A 14,341-nucleotide genomic window follows, 5' to 3' on the forward strand; every position below is an offset into this window, starting at 1 on the left:
CTACTGTTTATATAGAGAATAAACCACCCCTGGAAAATGACTCATCTAATCCTGAAATAGGTTGCTTATAAGATATGTGAAGTGAACCATCATTTGGAGAGGTTTGTTTCTCCTTAGTGACTTCAAGATAGCTGAAGATGACTGCCATTACTGACACTACTCATGGCACTGAATTGTCTGGAGTTAGGTGACAAGAAGTCTGTATCCAGCACACCACTGAAGAGCCTATCAGCTCTTCTGAGTCCCATCATTAACAAAGCAAGCAGAGGTGAGTTGATTTCTTACCTGGTGTAGAGCACCAAGGTCCCACTGCCGAGGTTGCAATGACCCAAGGTTTCCCTTATCAAGGTGAAGTTGAAGATATTCCTATTATGTTTTACATTTTAGTACCTGGAATCAGGTTCCTCACACCTCACTAAGCTGACTTTGTCATCCATGCTGGCAGTGGAAAGCAATGAGAATCATCAGCATGGGATTCACTTGACCTATCTTAAAAATCTGCTTAAGGCAAAGAGCACTAACTCCATAGTTTGTGTTAATTAGGCTGACTAGATGCCCATTGACTCTAAGAACAATTTACAGTGATTAACTCCTGCTTAAATATCCACATTGTACCTTTCAACAGTCAGGCAAATGGTGTTCCTAGTACATGAAGTAGCTGATTCCACCTTAATTTACCAAGGTTTTAGAGGAAACTTAGACAAGCCAAAGATTTGTATAAAATAGCTGTTATTTTACTTGATGCTCCTACTTCTGATCTGTTTTGCTCCTCCTACAGCTGCCATTATTACTTTCCATTGGAGTAAGATAGAACGTATGTATCAGGGCATGCAGAACAGAACAGAACAGAACAGGGTACATTACTTCTCCCAGGAAACTTGGTTCTGGTTGCCCAAGGCTGTGCCCTCCTTAGGCATGAGTGATTGCAGAAAGCACTCAGCATGCCTGAAAAGCAAACTATTTTAACTTAGGTGTCTTCCATGCAGTTGGAATTCTCTTGTCCCAGGCTTTAGCTGTGAAGGAAGGGTAGTTGTGACACTGGGCTTTGTGCTGGAACATAAAGTAAAGAAAACACTCCCATTTTTATTACCCAGAAAAAAGGATTCTCTCTTCTCCCTCATAACTGCTACTCAGATTTTAGAAGAAGAAAAGGCTAGCACATTTTTTGGCACTGAAACACTTCCAGATTGTGTCTTATTTCTTTGAACTATGCAGGCTAAGATAATGATATAAGGATAATTATATTTCATGCTTCAAACTGAAGTTGATAGGAGAGAAATATCCTTCTGTGTGGAGCTTTTACATCATGTTTAAAACATCTGTTATTAGCTGAAGCCAGAAAGACCTATGCATGTACTTAATGAATATATTTAAAGAATGGAGAACACAACAAGCATTAAAAAAAAAAAAAACAAAAAACCCACAAGCTTTTTTCTCCTTATTTTAGCTAATTTGATATTTTAGTTGCATAAACAGTGAAATTCAATGATATATCCCATGCTCTCCATGAGTGGACCGGAAAAGTAATTCACTTGCAGCTTCAAAACGCGCAGTTTCCAGAAAAAGATAACAGTAAGATTATCTTTTATACAAAAAGACAACAAGATCTTACCATGTGAAAAAAAGCTTCAAGATAAGTAGAGAATGCTTCTTTAGAAACAACCTCACCAAAAAGCAAAGAAAACCCATTGATTTAGACTGCTACTCTAATCATTCAACACCGCATGCAGAAGAGCTTAGGACTAGAAATCAAGAGGCTGTTTCCTGAGGGCTGCTAAGCTCCATCACTGAGGGAGACCATGGTAGGGCTGTCTATAGCTTCTCTACACCCCCTGTCACTATTCAGGAAGCTGAGTAGTGATTTATTGAAGGCTGCTTCAAAATTAGTTATTAGACAGATGGTTGCAAAGAGCCTGGATTGCCCCTCTTTTAGGTTTTGTACAATTTAAAACCATACTGAGTGAACACAGATCATGCAAGTGAAAAAATATGAATAAGGAACTTAGAAGAAGATTTCTTCTTAGAGTCTTTGTTGCTGGGAGTGGAGCTGGAGGAAGAGCACTCCAATAATGCCATTATAAGCAGTAAGGCGTGGTTGGCATTTGGCCGTCTGCTGGGACATGAAGCAGCAGGACTTCTGTGCGACAGCTGGCAACACAAGTCTAGCAAAATGCCTAGTGAAATAAATGAGAGCCATCTCCTGAAAATGAGGGATGGTGGTGGATTGAGACTCATTGTGCTCACCCAAAATATCTCAGATATGAATCCTTCCTCTTTTATCGTTTCACCTATAATGCTCTTGGTGAAGATGCTTTCATGATGGGGAACTGGAATGTAATTGAAAACCTTATATTACCAAATTAATTCCTCTGGAAGAAGAAGAAGAAGGAATTCCTTTGTTGCCTTCGTTTATCCTCCAGGGTGGTTTTTGTAAAATTCTAGAAATTTTGCTTTCCTTCTTGTCCATCAAACTTAGAGAATGATTGAATAACTTCTTATCCTTTTCTTTTCTGGCACTCACTAATTTTGATACTTTACATTTGAATCACTGTGAGGTCTAGAAGGTGTGACAAATAAATCAGTTAATAATAAGATATAACTTCAAGGTTGGTTCCAAATTTGTGATTTGTAAAAAGGGACTGAATATCAAGATCACCAAACTCTGGTAAGGTTCACACTATTACTCTTTCACACTATTAGGGTAATAAAGGGCTGCAGAACATAAAGTTGTGCCATTTGGAAAGTAGCTGGGGCAGCATCTGACAGGATATTTGACAAAGCAGTTTGTTTGTACGTCTCTTGCTGTACACAACACGAAGCTGAGTGCTGGCAGAAACTGTCTGAGTGAAAGGATGTTATTAGGTCCCCCTTGCCTCTGCGACTGGCAACGTGACTGTAGCTGACTGATTAGCAAAATTGCTGATCATCATTTTTAGTCTTGAAATTGTAGGGCTGTGGTTTTTGTTTAGTTTTGCATTGTTGTTAGAGAACAGGATAATAATTCATGATGAGACCATATAGGCAACAATAAAAACCCCCATAAAACAAAAAACCTTTGCAAAGCAGTTGGTATTCAGTTCTCCGACAGGCAGAATTCAGCATAAAAGGTTGCTAACATTTTGGCAGTGTTTTCCTCAGGCTTTCTCTTGTATTTGTGCCAAATATCTCACAAGGCTCAGATTTGATTAAAATGGCAATGCTCTCTGCTACTTGAATGTAATTAGAGCCATTCATTACAGCTTTAGTTGACAGTTTGGCAACCTGTACATTTTTCTGAATATGGACAGCATTCCATGGAAACAGTTCAAGGGAAGAGTGCAAGAAGAGGGTCCTCTCTTGAACTGCAGCAAATGGAAGGCTGTCTATGTTTAGAGAAGTTTACAGGTTTCCAAACTGTCAATCGAAGCTGCAAGGAAGAGCTCTAATTAGATTAACCTAGCAGAGCACAGCAATTTTTTTCAGCCAGCTTGTGTGAGCCCCTGCTGCGTAGTTATCACATATGCTACAGGACCATTAAGTATTTCTATTGCAAGTCACTCTATTTTGCTGCTATTAACCCCAGCCTTAGAACACTGTTGGGTGGAAAGTAAATCAAGAAAATGTGTTTGCCTATGAAAACCTTCTCTACAAGCCAGCTTTTTGCAGTATTTAGAAGATTTTTAATCTGCTTGAATTTCCCACCCTTACTAGTATGTGTAAAACAAAACACTACACCGATAAGGTCAGAGCAGTCCTGGGCTTCTTTCAGGTTACTAATGAATTGTATCTTTCAGTTCAAACTATTAAGCCAACTATTGTTATTTGCATTTTGCATTCTTCTGTGCCGTGTCCTGAAACTGAAGAAAATATAGCAAGAAATGTCATTTAAAGCATTTCCCAAATCATCGGAAAATAAAAACCTTGTTAATTCCAATCAAATTTTCTTGTGATTTAAGAATGTATCAGTCCAACATCTGATGAGAACAACTCTGTTTTCCCTGTGGCTCATCACTGTTAAAAGGGAAAAGGAAGAGTGCAGATTAATGGATGGGGCAATGTGTAGTTTAGTTTTACGTTGTTGGTTGCTGGGCTACTTCACTATGCGAACTGTGGTATGATAGCCCCATTGCCCTTTTGGTTCCATGGCAAACTTAGCACTCAGGCTTTGCAGGAGAGAGGGTGTATCTGGATGAAAAATGGCTTCAAAGTTGGAAAGTCTTGAGATCATTTGTTTGTTTACATAATTGTACACAAAGCCCAGTTCCTCTCAACAGCAACAGGAACATGCAGACTATGAGCTTTTGCCAAAGTCTCCCACCAGACATTTTAGCCCTGTGCCAGAGAAACATCTGTCTCTTTCTGCCTCAATTCCTTTATCCTCTGACATTTAACTGCTTTCTTCATTCCCAGCCTTGTTAGATGTCCCTGAATCCAGAATCTCAGAAAACCTCTTAGCTCTGGGTGGAGTCGTGGCTTCGGGCTGGACACTTAGAAATGCTTTTATTCTGCTCTGCAGAAGTGTGAGTTGCAGAACTGTCACAACTCATGACATGGAAGGCACCAGGAAGGTGTTACCTTCCTGATCCTGAACATCCCCCCTTCCTTCCAGATCATCTGAATATCCCTGAGATAGCTCATGTAATTGCTTTTACAATATCTATGATGATTCTTGGTGTAGGTGCTTGCTATATCTTTTCTATTTAATTTCTCCTAATCCTTGTGTAATTTTATGCTGTGTTAAATACATTAGGTAAAAAATCAAGGCAAGCTAAGTCAAACAACATCCTTACTGTCACAAATGTAATTACAAATGTTTAACTATTTGTATGGTATTCTCCCTTTCCAACTTTTCAGCTCATCATTGCAAATTCATTTTATTCCTTTCCCATTCTTGTTGGAACCTCCCTCTGTGTGATCCTCTTTCTTTCCCACACAGAATGTAAATAACAGCTTTCAGATGCTGTTGTTTGGCTTGGCAGAGGGCCTCAGAGGCGATACCTGCTCAAGTGATTTCAGCTCATAAACTGGGATTTTACTGGCAGGCCAACTGCACTTGGTGCCTACCTCAGTACAGAAGTGTCACAGTTGTGTTACATTCTCTCATGGGTTAGTGTGTTTTAAAGTCCTGCTTCTCACAGGAGTGCAGTACATGGCAGTGCTGAAAGTTTCCCTATGCCTTAGAAACATTTTTACACAGTTCTGTCTGAAATTTTCCCTAAAATGTATATGCATTTAGATGTAAGAAAGCTCTGAAGTCACCTCGAGAAGCATCCTTAGCTCCATGTGTTCTTTTACTAAGCCGCAAACAATAATATCTGTATTGAATATGAAAGTTGAAACATATGTAGGTATGTATATGTAGATGTAGCAAGTACATAATTTGACTCTGAGACTACATAGAGTTGACCAAAAGCAAAATAAAATGTTCTTTAGAGAGCTCTGTGGTTAGCTTTGTTTCTAGCAGTTTTCTAGTAACTCATTTGTGGTTCCCTCCTCTGTATTGCACTCTGCACTAAACACGATTTTGACAAACATGGTCACAAATGACCTTCAAAAGCTTTGCCTACCTGGCTAGGGTACTCAGCACCATTTCTTTCACCTGCTGCATGGGAACCATTGTGGACAAACGTGATGCACAAGACTCCATGATTCACACTTCAGCCTGTCTAAGACTACTATAATGCATGACTGATATTGCATTCATATTACAAGGTTGGTCCCTGTCATTATGTCACTGTTTAAAGACAAGTTTTGGAAGAAAATATTCTGGAATGAACGTTTCCTCTAAAGAAATGGGTTTCAGCAATCCCTTCCTGCTGATATGAAATAAATTTTAGTGGATAAAAGTGAAAAAACCCCAAACCCTGTTTATTTGACAAACAAAGTGAAAATGAATGGGACAGGAGAAAATGAATAGCTGTTAGGTATTGAACCATCAGAACTTTACTCTCCACACACACACACACACAGCAGAAAACAAACAAGCCCAAAATGCCAGGGGAAGGGGAAAAGAAACTCTGCCGAGCACGTGGCCAGAGAGAACAAAATGGCAGATGGCCTTTGTCTTGTGGAAGGAAGAAAAATCCATACAGCAGCTCAAGGAAAAGAAAAGGGACTTTGGTGAACCTCTGATGTTGGTCTCCTCTTTGCTGCAGACAAAACTGGTGGATTTAGAATCCTTTCTTTCGTTGGTTCAGCTTTTCCCAAGGTCTGGGGCTGGGTGGAGTTGCTCTGGTGGCTCCCCACAGGTCCTGCCAACCATCTCCCCAGGGATGGCCTGGTCTTCAGACCAAAAACAAGCCAAACAGTCCAAGAAGAAACAACAGATGCCACCGAAGAACTGATCCTGCAGTCAAGGGAAAAGCTTCTTGCCTCAGCAGACAAAAACCAAGATAGCTAAAAGCAGCAATGTAACACCCCTGTGCTCCACAAAGCCCAGCACACAGGAGTGTGGGCTTGAGCAAAACCTGTGCCAGAGCTCCTCTGGCTCCTGCTCCTCTCCTGGACCTAGCTTAAAGCTACAGAAACTATGCCTGGGCATAAAGCAGATGATCAGGAATAGAGTAGCATTGTAAAATCACCCCAAGACACATTAGAATCATAAAATCACAAAAGGGATACCTTTCTCCCTGAGATGTTGCCATCTTGGCTTCTGAGCTCAGCCATGCCCTATGGTGGGGCCATCAGAGCCATTTGGAATGGGTTGTGTCCAACATGGGGCAGCCTGTCCTCTCCTCACAGAGGCTGCCCTGCAGATCCCACTGCCAGCACCTGTGCACAGCAACCCACACACATTTCTAGACCACTGAAAACAGCCATAAGCCAGTCTGGAATCACCTTTTCTAGAGCACATATAAGGCTGATGTAATGGTACGACTTCTGTGGTGGTTGGCCTCCTTTTTCCTCATGCCTGGTTGTTTTCATCCCTGGTGCAATCCAATTCTGCCACAGAAACTCTCCCTCCGTCTGTGCATTTGATCTGTTTTCACTGATGTTGATGTGAGAATTGAAATTCAGCAGAGTGTCTCAGTCTGGAGTACCTTTCATTTATCTGGGGTGGCCTCAAGGGTATGTGGTGTGTGCCAGATACAGCTCTCAGTTCAGCCTCCTCTTCTGCCTTTGCACTTAAGCTCATGATGAGACTGATGGCTGGATTCTGTTTATACATCAACAGCTTTCTCTAGGGACAATCCATTTCTTCCTGGGCCAAGTTCTGCAGAACAAAACTGGTGTGCTTATTTTGGCTTTTGAGGCTCCCCTCTGTCACCACCATCTCCCACATGGTAACTGAGGCTACACTGTTAAGTTGGACCCCTCGGGATACTTTTTCTCTCAAGTTCCTCAGGACCACGAAGGTGGGACATTTGTGAATATCTTTCTCTGCACAGACTCTCTGATTGGCTTGTCAGCTTGTCAGGGTATCTTGCTTCCAGACATCTGCACAGAGGAAGAAAGGATGCTCTGACAACTTGGTTGGTCTTCTGAGCCTCCCTGGAATCTCGCTGTATGTCAGAGTGCTCTCCTGATTATCACCAGACAGCAGAAGACACTTTGATCTGTTTCCAATGTTATCTACCTGAACTAGCTCCTGATGTGATCCATTCTGCTGCTCTTTAGCTAATCTGGAAGGTGTGTTGGGCAGTGATTTTACATGGTGAGGTGCCTTGGGGCCCTGCTTTGGGATTTGCCACATTTGTTGGTCAGGCATATACCAGTGATACCCATATAAAATCATAACTCACTAATGTCAGGTCAGGTTAGGGTTACATGACTCATACATTTATATATGCAATGTACATTATTCACTTATGAAAGATTTTAAAATATACAGGGAAGAAAACTCGGGCTTAATCCATTAAAAATTACATCAGAAAGGTTGCTCTTTCTCCCTCTTTCTTCCCTGTTGACCTTGGCTGGATGCCAGGTGCCCACCAAACCACTCTATCACTCCCTGTTCTCAGCTGGACAGGGGAGAGAAAATAAAATGGAAAACAACTCATAGGTTGAAGTAAGGCAGTTTACTAAAGTAAAAGTGGAAGTTAGAGTGTGCACAAGCAAAGAGAAAAAAAATTATTCTCTACTTCCCATCAGCAAATGATGTCCCACCATTTCCCAGGAAGCAGGGCTTCAGCTTTTGGAGTGGTTGCTCCATAAGGTAAACATTGCAAACAAGGATTTCCTCCCCTTCCTCCTTTTTTTACTTAGCTTTCATATCCGAGCTGACATCACATGGTATGGAATATCCATTTGGTTAATTTAGGTCATCTGCCCTGGTGGTGTCCCCTCCCAGGATCAGCCTTTGGATGGAGGGGGAATGTTCAGAGACAGCGCTGTTGCTGAGCCAGCCCTGCTCAGCAGGAGCCAAAGCACTGCTGTGTTACCAACACCTTTCCAGCCACCAGCACAGGGCAGAGCACTGGGAGGGCTGCTGTGGGGAAGTGAGCTACAGCTCAGCCAGACTACATCACTCTGCCCATTTGACTTGCTGTTTCCACTGAAAGGGTTATCCCATTCAGCCCTTCATATAGTCTCTACTTAGTGAAGCACAATAACTTTTAGAGCACAATTCTTGAAGAAGTTCTTGTTAAAAATTTTATTTCACCCCAAAACTCATTCTAGATTTTCTCTTGGCCATTCTTCTTGGTTAAATTAGATACTATTTCTTTTCCTTTGCATTTGCAAGTCACCCTCTGTTAAACTAAGGGTGATTTTTCTGCACAGTTCTCCTGACTGAGAAAACTAATTCCCATCCTTTGGTGATTTTTAGGTACATTTGTATGTGAAGAGGATAGGAATCACTATGTTAACAAACATGCTGGATTATGTAAGGGTGCAGGTAGATAATTTGCTTGGTTGAAACTAGATACCATGACACTTGCTCCCACAGCAATTTGACCCTCACCTTTAGCCTTTCTCACTTCAGTTCCCAGTAATGCAGCTGTCAGTCTCAGCTCCCCCTCTCCTCTCAGCTCCCCCTCTCCTCTCAGCCCTGTGACCAAGGCTGTGCCTACACTCTGGATGCCAGAACCAGCTCCAGACTCACTGCACGGTGTTAATGTGCTGCCAACTTCCCAGAAAGGAGTTGATCCCATCATACATCAGACTGCTGAAATTGCTTAGGCAGCTCTTTCCCTCTAAGTTCCCACTCTCCTCCTCTGCATTTGAAGGGTTCATGTACACTGCAGATAGTATTTCAATGTTGTGTGTGTAAAACGTGAGAATTGCAGTGGTTTGTAACCTAACAGGGCAAATGTGAAAATAAATGCTGAGTTATTTTAATTAGACAGTTGGCTAGGTAGCACTTTTAAGTATTTTGGAATTCTGTTATGTAAGTCCTCTCTCCAGTTCATGTTTGCTCAACTGATTTCAATCTTTCTAGACCCTGTAGGATCACAGAATCCTAGGATCGTTTAGGTTGGAAAAGGCCAAGCATTAATCTAACACTGCCAGGCCCACAACTAAACCATGTTGCTAAGGGCCATACATGCATGATTTTTGAACACTTCCAGATACCATGATTCCACCACTTCCCTGGGCAGCCTGTTCCATCCTCTCAGTGAATAAGTTTTTCCTAACACTCAGTCTAAACGTCCTACAGCACAACTTGACGCTGATCAGAATGAGGTACAAATAAATTCTGTGTGCATGCATTGATTCTAATGATGAGCTGGATACATTTGAAGCTGGGGGAATTTATAACTGAACTACCTTTAAACAAAGTATGACAGCTGAGGCAACAAAGCCACAGTTCAGCCTCTTTGCCAGCACAGCTACCCAGTACTCTGGGTAGGCTTCCCACTGTGCTGATCTGCCAGCACTGGGCAGGACATTTCTGTGGGTGCTTATATCTTTAGCTTGCAGCCCAAGCTGAGCAGTGCCTTACTGAGCACACCAGGACAAATTCTGGCTGAGAAACAGAGATCTGAAGCCTTGCCACTGCATGTCCTCTGGGTGAGTATTTGTTGCAGGACCTCGGTAATGCTGGATATTAGATAATTATGGATATCTGCCTCTGTTTTGGCAGTCCTGAGGGCTCATCCCTTGTGTGACTCTGGCACTGCTGGGATCTGTTTTATCTTGCACTGCAGTTTACTTCCAGAGCCTGGAACCCACATGACTCTCCGAAAAGAGCAGCAGGCTTTTAGTGGATCATTCCTAATGTCCCAGCTTTGTGAAGGGAGTTTTACGTGCCCAGATGGATGAGTAGCAGCACATGGTGGCAAGGGAAAAGCCACGCAAGGTGCTGGTTGCCCTGTCAATACACACATGCTGACTGGCCAGCTGCCTCCCATCTCTGTCCACTCACAGCAGCTGGATCCAGGATATCAGCCTGGTTCTTTTTCCTTTACCCAAACAACAAACTTGTAGAAGTGTTTTATCTTTGATACCTTCATCCATCTAGTCAAATGTGAATAAAAATACGCTGCTGTTTCAAAAGAGAGAATGAAAGAGAAATGTATGAGTGGGCAGATTGTGATTATCTAAACCTTATTTCCTTTGAAACCATAAGTACTCATGGACCTCCAGAATCCTGGAAAACAAGAAAATCTCTCTGGAATGTTACAGATGAGTATATAGTATAAAGGGTAAAATATGTCCTAGGTTATTATTTAGGTTCAGAGTAGTAAGACTGTGAGGCTAAAGCTGGAACACATATGGAGAGGGAATTTGATTTTGGTGACTGGAAGCCAAAACATGGCCATCTCAAACCAAATTTTCTTCCTTCTGTGCAGCTCTCTGAGGTAGGGTTTAATGTTTTCCCCGGAGAGAAAAATTAAATGTTTTCTTGAAGAGTATTTGTAAAACTGAAGTCTACATGCTTGTGACATCAAATCACAAATGTAGTGCTATATTGCCCTGTGGGCATGGAAATTTCAAGCTCTTGAGTACACTATTATAATAAGTTTAAAATGCATTTGTTGCAAACAGTGTAATTCCTGGAGACACTTTAATTGTACATTGGCTTACAGATTGTTATCACAGTTGTGTAAAGAAAAGAAGAAAATATTTCTATTTCCAAACACCAGAATCAGACTGACAGGCCTGTGCTCTCTTTGAGGGAGCAGCGGTGACTTCTGTTTTCCTCTGACTGCAAAACTGCTTTCCAACCCTTATGTAAAAGCATTAATCTGCTACAAACAAAGCGAAGCAAATCTATTTATTAAAATTCCTTTGAGAATTTATCTCAGTATGCTTTCAAGTAACAGTTTTAGAATTATTTCACTAAAGAAGGTTAAATTAAAAGAAAGATTTGACCTGGAATAATAGCAATGACTTTTAGTCAGATACCCATATCTGGCTTTGCTGTCACATTCAGGTTATGAGGCCATTGTCAGCATACTTTGTCAGTCTGTTCCATGTATTTCAAGAATACTGGGTTGTAATAAACAGGGACAATTTGTGACAACATTTTAGCTCACCAAAGCTGCTTCTAATGATTTGGGTTAGAAGGTAGTGAGTGGATTCCTCAGTTCATGTCTTTGCATCTTGAAAGCTCTGATTTCATTATACTGAAGTGACTCCCCATAGACAGATGTCTTGAAAATCCTCTGTGAAGGTAATTTCATAGCTTTTCCTGGCACCTTGTTTCTGCATTTGCATCTGCGTTTATTTTGCCTTCACATAGTTATGAAAATTTCTCTAATTTTTAATCTGCATTTTTCCTTTTTAATAATTATTTTATTACTTCCTGGTCTTCCCAGAGGGCTGTTAAGGCTGATTTATCTCTTATCTAATATCCATTCATACGTCCATGAATAATCCTTCTTCCTCTTGATCTTTTCTTTCCATGAAAGCTTCTCCAAAGTCAAAGAAGTTTTCTCTTAAACTCTACCAAATTCAACAGCATTTTTAAAATTTGCCCCCATATTAAAAAAGCAAAACAAAACAAGGAAGATTGGAGCTAGCTGTAGTGACATAATTGTATATTTAACATGCTGTTTTTATTAATATTGCCAAACATAGTGTTTGACTTCTCTCTGACAATCACAGTAACTTGAGTTCAGTACATTAACAGTTTTAATCTTCCTCTGATATAACTTGCTGATGTCTTTATAGTGGTGCTTTTTTATTAAGTCTGGATCAATTTGAATAAATTTTCCTCATCTGTTTCAAGTCATATTTATTTCTCTAAAATCCTGGGCTTCTGTACAAAAAATCAGCAGTAAAGTTTAACTGTCTCTTTTGGCCCATGAACAGATTTCAAATGCAAGGTTTTTCATGCTTAATTCAAGAAATAAAATACATTTTAAAAGACTCAGTGCTTGAAAAGTGTTAGAAAGTGCAAGCCATGAATGCCTGGCTTTGCTGACCTAAGGAGAGCTAACTACACTGCTATGACGTGGTAGAAACATAAGCAAAGGTAGGGGAAACTGCTGGGATAGTGGGAAGAAGTTGGTAGCTGCTACCAGGAAGAAAAACACGTGCAAAGACAGAAAAACAGATCTAAGCTGGAACTGGCAGTAAAAGAAGTAATTTGGTTGGAGCCGTGACTGAAAACTGAAACATTATAGACTCCTAAGAACCTTTGATAGCAGTATGTGATCTCACAGGAACCTGCAGAAGGCAACTGGATAACACTTGGGACTGGATAACAACAACTTCTAGCCTCAACAACTTACCCATGTTACCGAAGATGGAAATGGGCTTTCACATCTAACTCCTACAGGGTTTTCCTGTATGTTGTCTAAATGGATTTTCATTCTATCACCGATGGCAGGAACTTACCCAGCTCATAACTAGGATGGAATAATTCTACCTAATCCAGGTATGAAACGGTATTCTTTGAAAATAATGTTTTCCCCTAGCACTCAGTTTTTTTCCAATGTGATTTGTAGTACAGATTTCCTGCATGTCATTAACGTGAAATGGAGTGCTGAGTAAATATTCTAATTTGGGCTTCTGCTAGACTAAAACCATCCACTTCAAGAGTTGTCCATATCACGTCAGTGAAAAAGATCTCATTGCTTGTTTTAAAATTCTGAACTGGGACTGGCATTTTAGCCAGTCCCAAAATTTGTTCTGGCTCCTATGAGACTAATTCTCAAATGCTTATCTTCAGTTCCTTATCCTGGTAGGGTACTTCAGTGAGACTGGACTTGATTACAATTATGCATCAAAAAGACAGCTACAGGATTTCCTTGAGGAAATTTAAAGGTTCTTGTGAACCCTTCCACTATGGACAGTATCTTTTCCATTCTTCCCCCAGATCTGCTGCTACAGAACTAGCAAGCGATTTTCTGTGGCTTATCGGTCCTCCAAAAATCACATAAATGCTGGGCCTTTTCTTCAGCTTCATGCATCCCTACCCCTTTCTTGCCTCTTGCTAAAACAAATAATTTATTTTGCGTTGTTATGAAAGTGCTCCCGCTCAAATTGTGTGTTCATATTGATGATCTTCCGTGATAAGATACTGTACAACTTTACAGTGTCACACACCAAACACAGCAGCATGCAGGAGCTCACATGATGGTCATTTAATATCCATGACTCACAGTCCACAGGACTAGGATTCCAGCCAGCTGGGATTTGTTCTAAGTGGCGTGAAATGACAAACAGTGCATGATATACAGCTCAGATACCAAACATGGTGGCCAAGCTTTTAAAAAAACATGGCTCCTTGCCCTCTCCAGTTAAAAAAAAAAAGAAAAGAAAATCATGCAGTAGATTCACCCAATGACTACTGAATATTGTTTTTCAAAATCTTATGAAGAATTAAGTGCCAAAATAAAGAACATGGTATCTTGGCCTTTCTAGGTGGTTTCTGCAGCGTCCCTGGTCTCTGGTTGTTTTCCTTTGTTTAATTTTTCAATTTGAGTTTTATGTTGGAAACTGATAACTCCTCTAACTGCGCTTGTGATATCTCTGCCTTATTTTTATGTACATAAAACTGTAACTTATTTTCCCTGGCTTGATATTCAGCTGGGATGTTATACAGTTGTGGAGTGCAAGAGGGATTAGATGTTACTCTGTGATTCACCCAGTCCCCGAGGACAGCTATATAAAGAGCATCCTCTTCCCCTTGGCCCCAGGGAAGCTAGGGGCAGATTACGAGCTAGTGGAAAAGACGAAGGCAGAAAGTAAAAAACTCACCGTCTGCAAAGAGGTTCCTGGAGCACACATTCCCCTGCTCTCACATTGTACAGAACTGGGAAAAAGTGCACTCCACTGCTTGCCTACTGTTGGCATAGCCATAGAGAGGCAGTTCAAGGGAGAACAAAGCCACTAAATGCTCTCTTTCCCACATTGGGACTGCTGCTTTCACAGAAGTTTCTCAAAGTTTCATTTTCCAAGGAGAAGAAGGTGATGGGAAAGGCAGGACCCAGAGACTCTGTTGTTTACAGATACTTTTTCCCTATGGCCT

At 41.0% G+C, this 14,341-nt stretch overlaps 1 long non-coding RNA gene across 1 annotated transcript; it reads right to left on the reverse strand.

Annotated features, from left to right (window-relative positions):
• Positions 1-5,825: 5,825 nt before the first annotated feature.
• On the reverse strand, positions 5,826-14,341 carry LOC146441765 (uncharacterized). Its single transcript, XR_014850035.1, has 2 exons — positions 14,071-14,341; positions 5,826-10,405 (listed from the first exon to the last, which is right to left on the reverse strand). It is a non-coding gene; the product is annotated as an uncharacterized LOC146441765 (long non-coding RNA).

Source organism: Lichenostomus cassidix, chromosome 2 (assembly GCF_008360975.1).
Source record: "Lichenostomus cassidix isolate B80296 chromosome 2, HeHo_3.0, whole genome shotgun sequence".
Lineage (NCBI taxonomy): Eukaryota > Metazoa > Chordata > Aves > Passeriformes > Meliphagidae > Lichenostomus > Lichenostomus cassidix.